We start from the raw sequence: 16,056 nt of genomic DNA on the forward strand, positions 1-16,056 counted from the left end.
CAATGTGGCTGTGTGTGTGTGTGTGTGTGTGTCCGTGCGCGCAGAAGGAAGGGTAATATTTGTGTGCCCATGTGCCGATGTGGCTCTTTGCCATAACACAGTAAGAATTGTGGCTCTTGGGCTCCGACTGGTTGGCCACCCCTGTCCTATACGATCTTAGGCCAACATCGGCCCGATGCATGCGTGTTGTTGGGGAGTTTACCTAACCTGCATGTCTTTGGACTGTGGGGGGAAACCAGAGCACCCAGAGGAAACCCATGTGGACACGGGGAGAACATGCAAACTCCACACAGAAAGGCCCTCGCCGGCCACGGGTCTCAAACCCGGACCTTCTTGCTGCGAGGCGACAGCGCTAACCACTACACCACCGTGCCGCCCAAAGTGATACATTTTAAAGCTAAATTGTACTCCTGTGGATGTAGCCTAAGCCTGCAGACCCCCTACTCAGAGGATTTGTTTTGCTTTTAATAAGATTCTGGGTGAAAATCCCCAGAGATCAGCAGTTTCTGTGACCTAATCTCTCTGGTGTTTTTATCTCATCTCATCTTCTCTAGCTGCTTTATCCTGTTCTACAGGGTCGCAGGCAAGCTGGAGCCTATCCCAGCTGACTATGGGCGAAAGGCGGGGTAAGCCCTGGACAAGTCGCCAGGTCATCACAGGGTTGACACAGACTAAAACAACCATTCACACTCACACCTGTGGTCAATTTAGAGTCACCAGTTAATCTAAGCTGCATGTCTTTGGACTGTGGAGGAAACCCACATGGACACAGGGAGAACATGCAAACTCTGCACAGAAAGGCCCTCGCCAGCCACGGGGCTCGAACCTGGACCTTCTTGCTGTGAGGCGACAGTGCTAACCACTACACCACCATTTCTGTATTTATATATTATATATTTGTGTGTGTACTTTTTTTTACATTCTCTTTCCTCATTCCCTGTCCACCTCTTTAGAGAAGAAGAAACCTTTGTCACTTGCACACTCAAGCACAGTGGAATTTGTCCTCTCCATGTAACCCATCTGAAGCAGTACACACACACACACACACACACACACACACACACACACACACACAGGGTGTGCTTTGGCTGGGCCCAGGACAAAATGCTCTGAATTGGCCCCCCCTAACAAACCCCCCCGGGCCAACCCACACACACCCACCTCTCTTATCCCAGTCTCTACTCACGCGATTGGGGTGCTCTTGAAGGAGCAGCGATGGACGGGGGATTTCGGGCAGGGCTGGGGGCGAACATAGTATACTGTGCATGCGTACTGTCCAGTGTGAAAAGCAGAGAAGAACGCACCGCTCGAGAAACAGCGGGATATGATTGCGGGCTAATGTGAATATTCTTAGCTTCAATCAGATATATGAAACACAATGTTATTAAGCTGTTGTGGTTATGAAATGATTCAGTGCCCTGTGCGTTTGATATGGTGTTCAGTGTGACTTGCTCTCCCCTCATTTGTAACATGAATTGCGTGCCGCGCATGCCTTGGTTGGGGTTACTTTACGGGGCTGGAAAAAGTTGGCTGTGTCTTACCTGGCTCAGCTGCCCCACTGCCTTTGCTAGTACCTGCTGCATCATCCGAATCTTTTTTAAAATATTTATGCAGTGAGCCCCTGAGTCACTTGGTTTCTTCCTCTCTTTTTCTCTTTTCTTTTCTGTGCTCCTGACTTGTGCATGTTGGCAAATGGCACCCACGCTGATTGTCAAAGCGCTATGATCGAACGATGTCGTTTTTTTCCCCTTAATCAAAGAGTCAGACCAAACCATTTTTGCATTAGGGGTGGTAGGGGGTAGAGGTCTGCGCGGGACAGAATTTTCAGTCCCGCTCCTGCAAAGAATTATGATTTTCAGTCCCGCTCCTGCCCACGCCTGCCATATTTTGTCCCACTCCCACCCGCAAATCCTGCGTGATGCAGACATTCGCATTATTTCTCAGGAAAGTTCCTGTCATTGGCTTGGGGAATTAAACATGCTGAGCTTAGCTGAGCTCTCCACTGACCGATCCTTCATTTATTGTAAGTTTATTGTTTAGACTCTGACATTCTGCTGACACATTCCAAGTTGAGCGCTGCATGCACTCATGATTGACAGCTCTCGCTTTGATTGACAGCTCTCGCTTTGCGCACTCGCACTCCCACTTCCGAGTCTGTGGCGTTATGATTCCAACCGCGATTTCATTCTCCTCTCATATGAAGTGTTACGCAACCACAACCAGCTCCTCAGATTATACACTGTCTATTTCTCGCTTTAAATTGAACAATCTGTGCGATACACAGTCCTTTTTAATACGTTTTTAATACTTTTTAATACTTAGGACTAATACTCTTGACTTTTTAATGGTAAATGTACCTCTTTTTAAAGCAGCACTTACTTCTGAAGCACTGTGAGCTTCACTAGAGGAGCTCTGCTCTTCTGCCATGATCGGAGATCTCAAACACGGAAGAGCGGAAAGGAATCGGAAACGTACGCGAGATTAGACCACATCCACAAATTTAGCCATCTTAAAATGTTTTTATTAATGCCAAATAAAATATCCAGCACAAATTATATATGATAGACATAAATTAATAATTTATAAATTTTATTTTAAACACTTTTTAGTTAGCGGGACTGCAGCTTATCACCTCTCCTGCCCGTGCCCGCATTGTGCACTCCCCCTCCCGCCCGCAATGAGCTTTCAAAATTTGTCCCGCGCCGCACTGCTTTGTGTCGGGTCCCGCGGGAGTGCAGGGCTCTAGTAGGGGGTTCTTGACGCCTTTTTCAAAGACAATAAAGGCAAAAGATCTAGAAATCATTTGTTGAATGCAAATATATCACATTTCTCCCCTAAATCAACACATTTTGAAATGAAATAAAATAATCGCAACTTCATGAGAGCCCAGTTCTGGGCCCTCCCCATTCCTGGGCTCGGGACAACATACCTGTTTGTCCCCCCCTGTCGGCGGGCCTGCACACACACACAGAGAGAGAGAGAGAGAGAGAGAGAGAGAGAGAGAGCCCAAGCGAGCAGTGGGCAGCTATGCTACAGCACCCAGGGAGAAGTTGGGGGTTAGATGCCTTGCTCAAGGGCACTTCAGCCCAAGGCCACCCCCATGTTAACCAAACCACATGTCTTTGAACTGTAGGGGAAACTAAAGCACCTGGAGGAAACCCACACAGCTGCGGGGAGAACATACAAACTGTACTCAGAAAGGCCCCCTTTGGCAACTGGGCTCAAACCCAGAATCTTCTTGCTGTGAGGCGACAGTGCTAATCACTACACCACCATGCCACCTCTTAATGAAAAATTACTGAAACAGAGGCTCAACTCAGCTTGGAGTATGCAGTTCAACTCTGGGTTGCTATGGGAGTTGTTATTCACTTATTCATGCCAACCAGTCAAACTGACCTGCAGTGGGTTTCCCAAAAGCCTCTTAACACTAAGAGCATCTTAACTAGGAGAGAGAGTGTTCATTGTGATGCTTGCTCTACTATTTAATGATGATCTTTGTGCTACGATGCATTTGGGAAACCCACCCCTGATGGCCAATGTCAAATATTATTCCCCCAATGGAACACCTACAATGGAAATATCCTCATAACATGGCTCTTTTTATTAGTTTGACATGGGAATTTTACCATCATGGGCTGGTGTTTATGTGCACACATGAGAAAGAAAAGAGAGAGAGAGAATCTACATGAGGGTCTGAATTCACTGCTTCATTTCATTAAATGCAAGGTTACTCCAAGGCTTTGTTCTTGCAAGAGGTCCATTGTCTAGCCTCTATACTGGATCTTGTAAAGATAAAATCCAATGCGAAGATAATGGGGGACTTGGGAGGGAACACAAACAGTTAATTGTCTTTGACTCATATAAAGCCAGAAATAAATAGATAGGTAGATAGATATTTATTTATTTATTTATTTATTTATTTAGAATTGTTTTCAGAATTACATTGATAATTTATATCTTGCATAACTAACTTACACTTATAACCTTTCATAGAATAATTTAATGCAATTTGCAAAGCACCACATAGTACTTTGGGGAACTTCTAGAATTCTAGTGAATGAAAAGAAAATTAATCTGTTTTCTGTTGCATTTCATTTAAACAGACAGGTAATAAATTGATTGCATATTGTGTTTACATATAAACATGGTTAAGTGTTTTCAGCTGATAATTGGCTTTTCTAGTCTTTTTTGGCCTTGATAGTCATTTTGCTCTTGTCTTCCATCCATTTAGAGGTTGAGTGATGAATAAAAGTGATGTAGAATCATATTTTTTTTGACCATCGACTAGCATATGTAGATATCCACCTTCAACAGCTGTTTACTACTCACAAGGCTAACCTGCATAAATGATTACTAATTTTGTGATACAATACTAATTGAAGGTGGTAATGTTACTGACTTTTCACCTTAAAGTCAAGAGAGTCTGTAGTAATTCTATTGTAATGGCCTATGCATTTGTCTTGACTGTTTACCAAAGAACTACAAAGAGTAAACTAACAGTAGTGTTAGCAATGTCTTTTTTTATGGATAATTGTCAGATAAAGGACCAGTATTTACTGTGTTGCATCGTTTGCTGTTTATTCTCAGATATGATGTGGTGGAATATTGGTGAGATTGCATTTAGGGGAAAATACTTTTGAAATTCTCAGTAATGCTGAGGTTTATGTGAAATTACAATACAAAATATACATATTGGAAATGCGCACACACACAAGTACAAACCAAAAAGTCTAGACAGCAAAGAGCAGGAGGTTTTTTCTTCATCTCTCAAATTATGTGCAGCTCACCAACCAAGCTCAAATGCAAAGCATCATGGCCTCAGTAAATAAGAGACAATACATACACAGCCAAAGCTATTAAAAGCCCAAGATCAAATAAAATCATGCAGGGGAGCAGTAGTAGAATAATAATAAAAAAATGAATAAAAAATAAAAAAAGAGGCAGATAAACTTGTTGGGGTTGATAGTTGTTGCTAAATCGGTGTCCTCTCGCAACAATGCCATGTTTACATATCACAACTGAGGAGCATGTGAGACATGATACATCATAACATTCTGTTTTCCTTCTCAGTATTGTCTTTTTATTTCCCCCTGACTGCATATATTGAGAATGCAATAAATAATATGCTTTTTTTCTGTAGTCCACCCACCCACACTCTCACCTGAAAGCTCCATTTAAAGGTTTCATAAGAAAATTGGGTTTGTGAAAGCATCGTCGTCTTCTACCATGTCAGCTATAGACCCCTTTCACATGACGTCACCGCGCCGCGAGATTTTGTTAGGTGCCATATTGGAAGACCAAGTACATGCACTCACAATATAAAACAAAGTACGAGCGAGAGTAAAGTGACACGATGGATGATAATTCTGGTTATGTGAGTACATTACCAGTTGCAGAAAGGGCATGGTATGTGGAGAAACTGGCTGTGATTGATGGGTTTGACCCATATGATAAGACTCGCGGCAAGGGAGAATGGAAACATAAGGAGGACCTGACACCAATTCTGCCATCTGTTTGCTACCCAGACATTGTAAACTATTTGTTGTTTACACCCAGTGCCTACACTCAGTGTTCGAACTATGCCGATATTTTTGGGGGTCCCTTTTTTTCCCTTGGGGGTGTGTGTGTGCTTGCGCTTGTCTTGGAGCGCGGATCTCCAAACACATGAGAAGCCTATCTTACGCACATATCACGCGGACTCCACACACGCATCGCGTCTGAAGTCATAACTCATCAGGGGAAATCATGTCCGCATTGGCATGTTCAAAAAACAACCTCGCGTCAACAATGATACCACACGCAAGAAAAAAAAAAACAGTCAGGCTACTCAACAACCAACCTGGCAGCAGTGAGCAAGCCCCAAACCATCCTAAATTATTATTATTATTAAATTGTAGAAGTCTGGGAGGCTTGCTCCTCATACAGTTATCAACTTGGGGCCACTTTAGCATGTTTTAAATCTGAATTTCTTGCGTTTGCTTACCTCAAAGTGTCCACAGATCATGCACAGACATATCCATTATATCCACAGTTTTTTCCCAAGTCTCACACAGGTTTCTTTCAAGTCTACTGTTGGGCCAATAAATCATAAATAAAACAGCTCAGATTTGTTTGTTTAAGTCGTTTACCACTCCACTTTATTCTCATGGGTTCACATACCGCTGCCGTTATTATCCCCTTATCACGAGTTTGTTGGTCTTCCAAAATGGCGCAGGGTCTGTTTACTTCCGGTTTCGGGTGACGTCAGTGAAAGGGGTCTATAGTTGACTGTTTTCTGTAGATTTATTAGCTAGCTCAGGAGAGCTACCCAGGGTTGATGTCAAGGACATACTGTAGAGCAGTTCCCACCCAGCCATTCACACATGGGCAATTTGGAGTAGCCAGTTAGCCTAACCACATGTCTTTGAATGGTGCACCTATAGAGGGCTACCGCATGACGTCACCGCGAACCCACACAGAAAACATGCAAACTCCACAAAGAAAAAGCCCCCAGCAGCCATGAGGTTCAAACCTGGTACTTTCTGTGAGGCAACAGTACTAACCACTGCACCATAATGCTGTGACAATGTAATATTTGCTCAGTGAGGGTTCACTTTTATTTAACTTACATACACAAAACCACTACTCTTCAGGAAGACAGGATGTATATCTCTAAGGCATTATTGACTCAGTAGCATTTAATTATATCTTAAATAAGCACACAAAAAGGCACAGAAATGCTGAAACAAAATTAGACTTTGGAACTGAAAAGAACTTGCACCCAGTGTGAACTTTTCTTTTTAAAGTCAGTGTCAAGGGTACCTTCAGATTCCTACATTTAGCTCCTGATTAGATTTCTAGTCATGGCCAGTTCATTCTGATTCCACTCAGCCTCATCTTCATACTAAGCCTCAGTAGTTTATCCTTTAACATGTAAAGCATCTGCTAGGTGGGAAGGTTAAGGGAGCCAAATTAGAGATCCCCTGCCTTCTGACATGGCTTTGTTGAGCAACCTTTCTATATCTTGTTAACAGTGGTGTCTTCTGCTCCTTTGCCTGCCTCACAGGGAATGTAAATCCTGCTCAAACACAGAGTGCTGAGCACATAACCACATTGGTTCCATGAGCTTGTGGGAGTTGTATATTATGATTATTTCTACAGAAATGAAGCACACTCTTTGGTAACAACTTAATGTATGATTCACTAATGTGAGAATTTAAGAAAGCTAGTCCAGTTCTTTTTCTTTTAACAGACATTTCTGGTCAATTCTTGCTAATGAATTTCAGGCATAATTCAAAATACAAGGTGATTAAACTTGCTTACATAATAGAATTAAACCAAATGATGGGATGTGGATTAAATTATTACTGAGCATTATTACTTTTCCTTTCATGGACACATCTGTGCAAGCAATTAATAATCATTGCAGCATACAATCCAGGCACTAAAGACAACTACTTGAAAACACATCACTGATCCCACCAGGATTTATACTTGTAACTTTTTGATCATTATTGCAGAACCTTAACTGCTGAGCTCGCACTGTTCCACCTTACCATTTACAAAAGTGACCCATGTACACCTTGATAAAATGACAACTGGGCTGTATTTCAACTTATATTTCTGATTTATAAGCTTCCAGGGTCACTTAATGCATTGAAAGACCCTACTTTATCTTTCTTTTGCCTTCTACTAAGTATTCAAGTGGAAGCACTGTGTCCTGTGAACAAATAGCAAAGAGGGATCAATAAGTAGATAAGTAGTAAATCTAAAGACATTTCATTAGGTGGTCAGCAATTGAAGGTACAAGGTTACAAATGAAAATGTGAGCAGTTTTCAGATGTTATGTTGCAGGTTAACATAAGCCCTTGAGGTACCTGAGGTTAATATAGTTTTCCTGCAAAGTTCAGGCCTTGAATGTTTAACATTTATTTTTAAGCAGGCATTTTAAGACAGCCCAAAGGGAGGGGACACAGTAATAAATCTTCAGGAAAGTTCCCTGAAGCCGTTCTGGGATTCCAATCAAAATGAGGAAATGTGTAAGAAACAGAGAGAGACTTTGAAATAGCTTGAAAGTTAAACTATTAACAAAAGTTACAGAGAAGGTCTGAGGTCATGCTTGTTCATGCATTTTCTTTTTTCTACTCAACATTTAGAAAGCAAATTAATGAAGAATTAATTGCATTTACTTATATGCTGCTACCATTATATAGCATCATGAACCAGATAGTGCTGGTTTTTGCATAAACACACTTCATTCAGTTGATTAGTTCTTACTGTACCTACCTGATTAAGCAACAGTGCCCTTGCATCATTGACCTGCAGCCATAATGTTGTTCATTGTGCAGCATGATAAACAGCAGATGCCCTCCAGGACAAACTTGTCACTGAACTTTAGCTAGCTAGAACTGGTTGCTCTGGTTGAAGGCAAAAAAAGTTGCCACACTTTAATCTCACAATGTGTTGCTTGGGGCAAGGCCATGGGCTGAATGTAAGAGTTTACTCTGAGGACAACTAACTCAAGCTAGCAAACTGATATGCAGTGTAGAGAACAAATTGTATTTTGTTATCTATGCATTGTCTTCTCCAGCCTGACAAAAATATATATTTGTTTTTGTATGAATAAGATAGGCATAGCACACTTGCTAAAATCCATAAGTCACCAGAAATGAAAAAAAAGGCAGATAAAGGACTTAAATCACTCACTTTTGCACAATATAATTAAAGGTAAAATCTGAAAATATGGAGAAACTCCTGAAACTCCCCTGTTACCAGCAGTTGTGATTTCTCAAGCTCAGCAACTTCTCAGTTTGGTTATGATACACAACAGGAATACATTTAGTTTTTGTTTTTTTCTTTTTTATCAGACATCTAATTTTTGGGTTTGTTTACCTGACATGTTTCGACGTACAACTTCCGTCTTCCTCAGAGTGTCACCGGATGTTATTGGTGACGCATCTTTTATCAGCTGCTGTTTCTGAAGGCGTGGCCTTCCTGTCTGGTTTGACAGGTCGGTCACGCCTTCTACTGTCTGTTCGTCCCCTGCAAGATGTCACTCCAGGTATGGGAGAGCATGTATGCTCCCTCATCCCGGTTGATGGTCCTCGGGCTTTGCTTACGGATCTCCATGGCCTCCCTGATCCAGCGCTGATGTTTGTTATCTTCTGTGCGGATGACTCAAACCATACACAACACTCCGTCAGATCCTGGTTCATCCCAAAGACAGAATACATCCGGACAACAGATGCAACACCATATATGAGATTCCATGTCAATTATGCAATAAAACTTATATTGGGGAGACAGGAAGGAGTTTCAACACAAGAAAAAATGAACATAAGAAAGAGTGCGAAAAGGAGACAGCTACAAGACAAACCCGAACAATTAAAGAAAAGGCACAACAGGAAAATTATAAGTCAGCTATAACAGATCATTGCAAAAGGGAAAATCACATTATGGACTGGGGGAATGCCAGAGTCATCCGCACAGAAGATAACAAACATCAGCGCTGGATCAGGGAGGCCATGGAGATCCGTAAGCGAAGCCCGAGGACCATCAACCGGGATGGGATAAGGTTCTTATGCTGGAATGCAGTGTTTTCCTTTCTCCAAACATAATGCTTCTCGTTTAAACCAAAAAGTTCTATTTTGGTCTCATCCATCCACAAAACATTTTTCCAATAGCCTTCTGGCTTGTCCACATGATTTTTAGCAAACTGCAGACGAGCAGCAATGTTCTTTTTGGAGAGCAGTGGCTTTCTCCTTGCAACCCTGCCATGCACACCATTGTTGTTCAGTGTTCTCCTGATGGTGGACTCATGAACATTAGCCAATGTGAGAGAGGTCTTCAGATGCTTAGAAGTTACCCTAGGGTCCTTTGTGACCTTGCCGACTATTACACGCCTTGCTCTTGGAGTGATCTTTGTTGGTCGACCACTCCTGGGAGGGCAACAATGGTCTTGAATTTCCTCCATTTGTACACAATCTGTCTGACTGTGGATTGGTGGAGTCCAAACTCTTTAGAGATGGTTTTGTAACCTTTTCCAGCCTGATGAGCATCAACAACGCTTTTTCTAAGGTCCTCAGAAATCTCCTTTGTTCGTGCCATGATACACTTCCACAAACATGTGTTGTGAAGATCAGACTTTGATAGATCCCTGTTCTTTAAATAAAACAGGGCACCCACTCACACCTGATTGTCATCCCATTGATTGAAAACACCTGACTCTAATTTCACCTTCAAATTAACTGCTAATCCTAGAGGTTCACATACTTTTGCCACTCACAGATTTGTATTATTGGATAATTTTCCTCAATAAATAAATGAGCAAGTATAATTTTTTTGTCTCATTTGTTTAACTGGGTTCTCTTTATCTACTTTTAGGACTTGTGTGAAAATCTGATTATGTTTTAGGTCATATTTATGCAGAAATATAGAAAATTCTAAAGGGTTCACAAACTTTCAAGCACCACTGTATGTACAAAACCCATATTCTACTTTACAAGGACTCTATTGCTCGTACCTAATCAAACTACTACTCTGGTTTAATCATCTCCAATGAAGGAAACACTAAGACACTGCTCTCACTCCTCAACAAAATCCTCCAGTCATCTTTCTCCCTATCCTCCCATTTGTACTCAACTGACATCTGTAAACCTCTAATGCTGTTTTTTGATTAAAAAATACACAATATTCACCAGCATTTGTGTTTAAATCCACTGCCTCTCTCCCCTTTTGAATCTCTCCCGCATTGCCAGCCATTTTCCAGTTTTCAACTCCCTGCTGCCTCCAAAATCTCTGACCTTATCCTTAAATCCAAGCCTTCCACATGTCAGCTTGATCCCCTCCCCACAATCTTGGTCAAATCTTGCCTCTCCTCTCTGCTTCCCCTCATATCTGCCATTATTTACTCTTCATTCTCCACTGGCACTGTTCCATCACTATTCAGAACTGCAGCAGTGAAAAAAAAACTGGTTTAGATCACAATAATTTCAATAATCTCTGCCCCATCTCTAATTTACCATTCATCTCCAAAATTCTTGAGAAAATAGTCTCCACCCAGCTGCACACACACACTTAACTTAAAACTGCCTCTATGAACGTTTCCAGTCTGGCTTCTGCCCCCGGCATAGTACTGAAACTGCCCTATTAAAAATTACAAATGATCTCCTCCTTGCAGCTGACTCTGGGTTACTCTCCATCCTCATCCTCCTTGAGCTGAGTACAGCCTTTGACACCATCTCACATCCCATCCTCCTCAGCCGACTCTTCTCCCTTGGCATCAGTCATACCCCCCCAGATTGGTTTCACTCCTATCTCTTAGGCCGCACTCAGTTCATACAGCTCAAAACTTTCAAATCTGACCCCTCTCCTGTCACTTCAGGTATGCCCCAGGGTTCTGTCCTGGGGCCCCTTCTCTTTATCACCTACCTCCTTCCCTTTGGCCACATTTTCTGCAAATTCAACATTCATTTCCACTGCTTTGTAGATGACACTCAGCTCTACTTATCCTGCAAACTGGACTCCTGTCTCCCTCCTTCCTCCCTCATCTCCTGCATATCTGAAATGAAAACCTGGTTCACCTCAAACTTCCTAAAATTAAACAGTGATAAAACTGAACTCCTCCTCATCAGTACCAAATCCATACTGTCTAAAGCTGACACCATTTCCCTCACCATTGACAATGTCTTAGTTTCCCCCTCTCCTCAGGTTAAAAGCCTGGGTGTCATCCTCGATAGCACACTATCTTTCCAATCCCATATCAATAACATTACCCGCTCTGCATACTTCCATCTATGTAACATTAATAGACTCTGCCCCTCTCTCACCCCCCATACTGCCTCCATCCTTGTTCACAGCCATGTGACCTCCTGGATTGACTACTGCAACTCTCTTCTTTTCGGCCTCCCTCAAAAGTCCCTCCATAAACTCCAACTGGTCCAGAATTCTGCTGCCTGTATCATCACTAAAACCCTCTCATCACCACATCACCCCCATCATCCGGCAACTCCACTGGCTTCTGGTCAAGCAACATATAGAATTCAAACTCCTCCTGTATACTTTCAAGGCCATACACAACCTCACCCCTCCATATTTTTCTGACCTTCTTCACATTGTCACTCCAGCCTGTTCCTTTCATTCCTCCTCTTCCATCCACCTCATTGTCCCCTCTGCCTGCCTCAGCACCATGGGGAGCAGGGCTTTCAGCCGCTCTGCTCCCCACCTCTGGAACTCTCTGCCTCCTCACATCTGCCATTCAGACTCTCTCTTCATCTTTAAGTCAAAACTCACCTGTTTAAGATTGCTCACTCACTTTAACTTCAATTACAAAAGAAACAATAGTGTATGTTGATTTTATTTATTGTTGTTTTTATTCATTGTAGACTGTCCTTGAGTGTCTTGAAAGGCGCTTATAAATAAAATGTATTATTATTATTGCACAGCTGCCAGAAGGAACAGTGGAGTGGGTCCAGTGCCACTGCCCAGTGGCACTGGATTGTGTGATAGAGTTGGTGGAGGACCATCTGGCAGCAGTTCCAGTGGCAGGAGGACATCCTGCCTCTTCTCTCTCTGTCTCCCTCCCTCACTGCCCCCACTTCCCATCCCATCCCTGCACCATAGAAACGAGGGCTGACCCCTGCAGCCAGCTCACTGAGCCCATGGTGTCACTCATTATGTGTTTGTGTCTTCTTTCCCTGAGCAAATCACCAGTGCAGAGGTGAAGCCTGGGCTGGTATGCTGGTGCTGCAGGGAGCCTGGGCATTTTAAGGACCAGTGCCATGTGATGAAGGTGCGGGCTGTGGTCTGGATCACCGATATGCCAGAGACTGCCCTCAATCAAGCAGGAATGTATTACATATCAGTGAGTATTCAAGGGGATAGATATTACACTTTGGTGGATTCAGGCTATAACCATACCTCAATCCACCAAAGCCTGGTTTAAAGAGAGGCATTGGGGTAAGCATGATTGGCAAAAGTATTGTGTGTTGGATGTCCACAAATATCCACTAGTTTCCGTTCACATCCAGTTTTGGGGAACAAAACATATTGTAGGTGCAGTGGTTACCTTGTGCCTCACCCACCCACTGATTCTGGGGACATATTGGTTGGGGTTTAGGTTTCTAATGGAGCATATAGTAGTGGGCGGGTCCTGCAGTAGTGCATCATGGGGGGATCCCAGTGTAGCATTTTCTGAGGAAGCTGTCTCAGAGCCATCCACATCAGCACTGCATCAGAGTGATATGGAGAGAGGGGCATGGCCTGCCCCTCCTCTCTGTCTCTGGGATTGCCTCGAGGATTTCTGCCTAGAACAAATGCAAGATGAGACTCTGCATCATGCTTTTGACTAAGTGAGAGTAGTTGATGATCACACTCTCCAGCCCATACTTTTATCATTAAAGGTAGGTTATATCAAGTGATGTAGGAGGAAATAACCCAGTTGTTAATCCCAAAGAGCCATAGGGAACTCATATTCCATGTGGCTTATTTTAACCCTATCGCCAGGCACCTAGGTCATACTATCCTGAATAATGGCCCAGTTCTATTGGCCAGGGATTCACAGGGATGTCCATAGGTGGTGTGCGGCATGCCGCAAATGTCAGCTGGTGACTCCTGCAGCCACTCCAAAAGCACCATTGCACTTTCTTCTCCTGTTTGAGACCCCCTTTTAAAGAATTGGCATGGTTCTTGTCAGGCCTTTAGATCAGTCTGCATGAGGGTATTGCTTTATTTTAGTCCTTTTGGACTATGCAACGCGATACACAGAAGCAGTCCCACTGTGTAATATTTCTGCACACAATGTGGCAGAGGCACTGTTTAAAATTATCTCCCAAGTCAGAATTCCCAAAGAAATCCTGACTGACCAAGGCACTATGTTCATGTCACACACACTTTGCAAACTCTATGAGTTATTGGGGGTTAAATCAATCTGTACTCATGTTTATCACTCACAGACAGATGGCTTGGTCAAACAGTTTAACCAAACTCTTAAAAAACTTGATTCATCAGTGAAGATACACATAATTGGGATAAATGGCTCAAGCCCCTGTTGTTTGCAGTAGAAGAGGTTCCACAAACCTCCACAGGGTTCTCCCCATTCTAATTATTATATGGGTGTAAGCCTTGCAGAATTTTGGATGTGTCATGGGAAAATTGGGAGCAGGAACCTTCAAACAGTAAGAAAGAAATTCAATGTGTTCTTGACCTGTGTGCAAAGCTCTACACGCTTAGTCACCTAACCCAGAAGAATTTGCAGCAGGCGCAAGAATGTCATGCTCAGCTGTACAGCAGGGGTGCACACCTTAGAGAATTCACACCAGGAGATAAAGTGCTCGTATTATTATCCACATCGAGCTCCAAATTACTTGCGAAGGGGCAAGGGCCTTTTGAGGTCACATGGTGAATCAGGCACATTGACTATGAAGTGAACCAAAGGGATGGGCGTAGGGCACTGCAGATCTACCACCTAAATCTGCTGAAACATTGGAACAAGGGGGTCTCTGTGGCATTGGTGTTGGTAGTTACAGAGAGTTCCCTGTGGAGACCACCTCTCACCGGCCCAACTCATCAAGGTGGCCAAGTTACAAGCAAAGTTTTCTGACGTGTTCTTGCCCCTCCCTGGCTGCATTCACCTCATAGAACACCACACTGAGACATCCCCAGGGGTGGTAGTATGGTACATCGCCACCTGTACCGCTTACCTGAACACAAGAAAACTGTGGTTATGGACGAGCTCAAGGCCATGCTCAAAATGGGAAATAATCAAGGAGTCACACAATGACTGGAGTAGCCCAGGTTGGTCTGGTTCTATGTGGACAATAGAAAAGATCAATGTAGTATCTAAATTTGATACGTACCCAATGCATCACATTGATGAGTTGCTCAACCAGTTAGACACTGCTCACTTTAATTTGACACTAGATTTGATAAAGGTATATTAGCAGATCCCCTTGACTTCTCAATCCCAAGAAAAAATGGCATTTTCTACACCGTTTGGCTTACACCAATTCATTATTCTTCCTTTTGGATTATTCAGCATGCCTGCAACATTCCAGCAAATAAAATCCTCTATCCTCATACTGCCTATGCTGCTGCCAACCTAGTATATATATCAATCAGTATATATAGCAATAATTGGCCACAGCACCTAGAACACCTCAGGGCTGTCCTGGAGTCACTGAGGTGTGTGCATCTCATGGCTAACCAAAAAAAGTGTGTGATTGGGTGGGTGGAAGTATGGTATTTGGGCTTCCACTTTGGTCATGGGCAGGTGTGCCCCCAAATTAACAAGACTGCAGCAATTGTGGCCTGCCCGAGGCCTGAGACTAAAAAGGGGGTGAGACAGTTCCAGAGCTGGCTGGCTACTATAGCAGGTTTATACCTAACTACTTAGATGTCACCAGCCCACTGACTGATCTCACTAAAAAAAAGAAGCACCAGATCCAGTCCAGTGGATAGAGCAGTGCCAAAAGGTGTTCACTAGGGTAAAGGCTGTACTGTGTGTGGGTCACTTTTACACTCCCCTAACTTCTCTCTCCCTTTCATTTTGCAGAGAGGCACATAGGACAGAGGGCTCAGGGCCATTCTGTCTCAGGAGGTGGAAGAATGTCTGGTGCTGTACATCAGCCGCAAGCTCTCGATGCAAGAAAGTAAGTACAGCACCCGCGAGAAGGAGTATCTGGCTATCAAATGGGTGGTCCTCACCCTCTTCTACGACCTGCTGGGGCACTCTTTCACACTCTCTTTGGATCACGCCCTGCTCCAGTGGCTCCACCGCATGAAAGATGCCAATGCAAGGATCACTCTTTGGTATATAGCCCTCCAGCCTTGAAAATTCGAGGTGGTCCACAGGCCGGGTGCACAGATGGTGGTGACAGATTTTCTTTCCCATCGGGGGCAGTTGGCTACAGGCCAGATGGCTCCCTGGCCTGAGTCAGGTGGTGGGGGTATGGTCAAGCATCAGTTTGTTAATGGAGGCCAGGGCAGGTAAGTGGCAAAGTAATCTCAGATGTTGTTAATTGGTGTGTGTGTGTGTGTGTGTGTGTGTGTGTGTGTGTGTGTGTGTGTGTGTGTGTGTGT

The sequence above is a fragment of the Neoarius graeffei genome, chromosome 15 (genome assembly GCF_027579695.1).
Source record: "Neoarius graeffei isolate fNeoGra1 chromosome 15, fNeoGra1.pri, whole genome shotgun sequence".
NCBI classification, from domain to species: domain Eukaryota; kingdom Metazoa; phylum Chordata; class Actinopteri; order Siluriformes; family Ariidae; genus Neoarius; species Neoarius graeffei.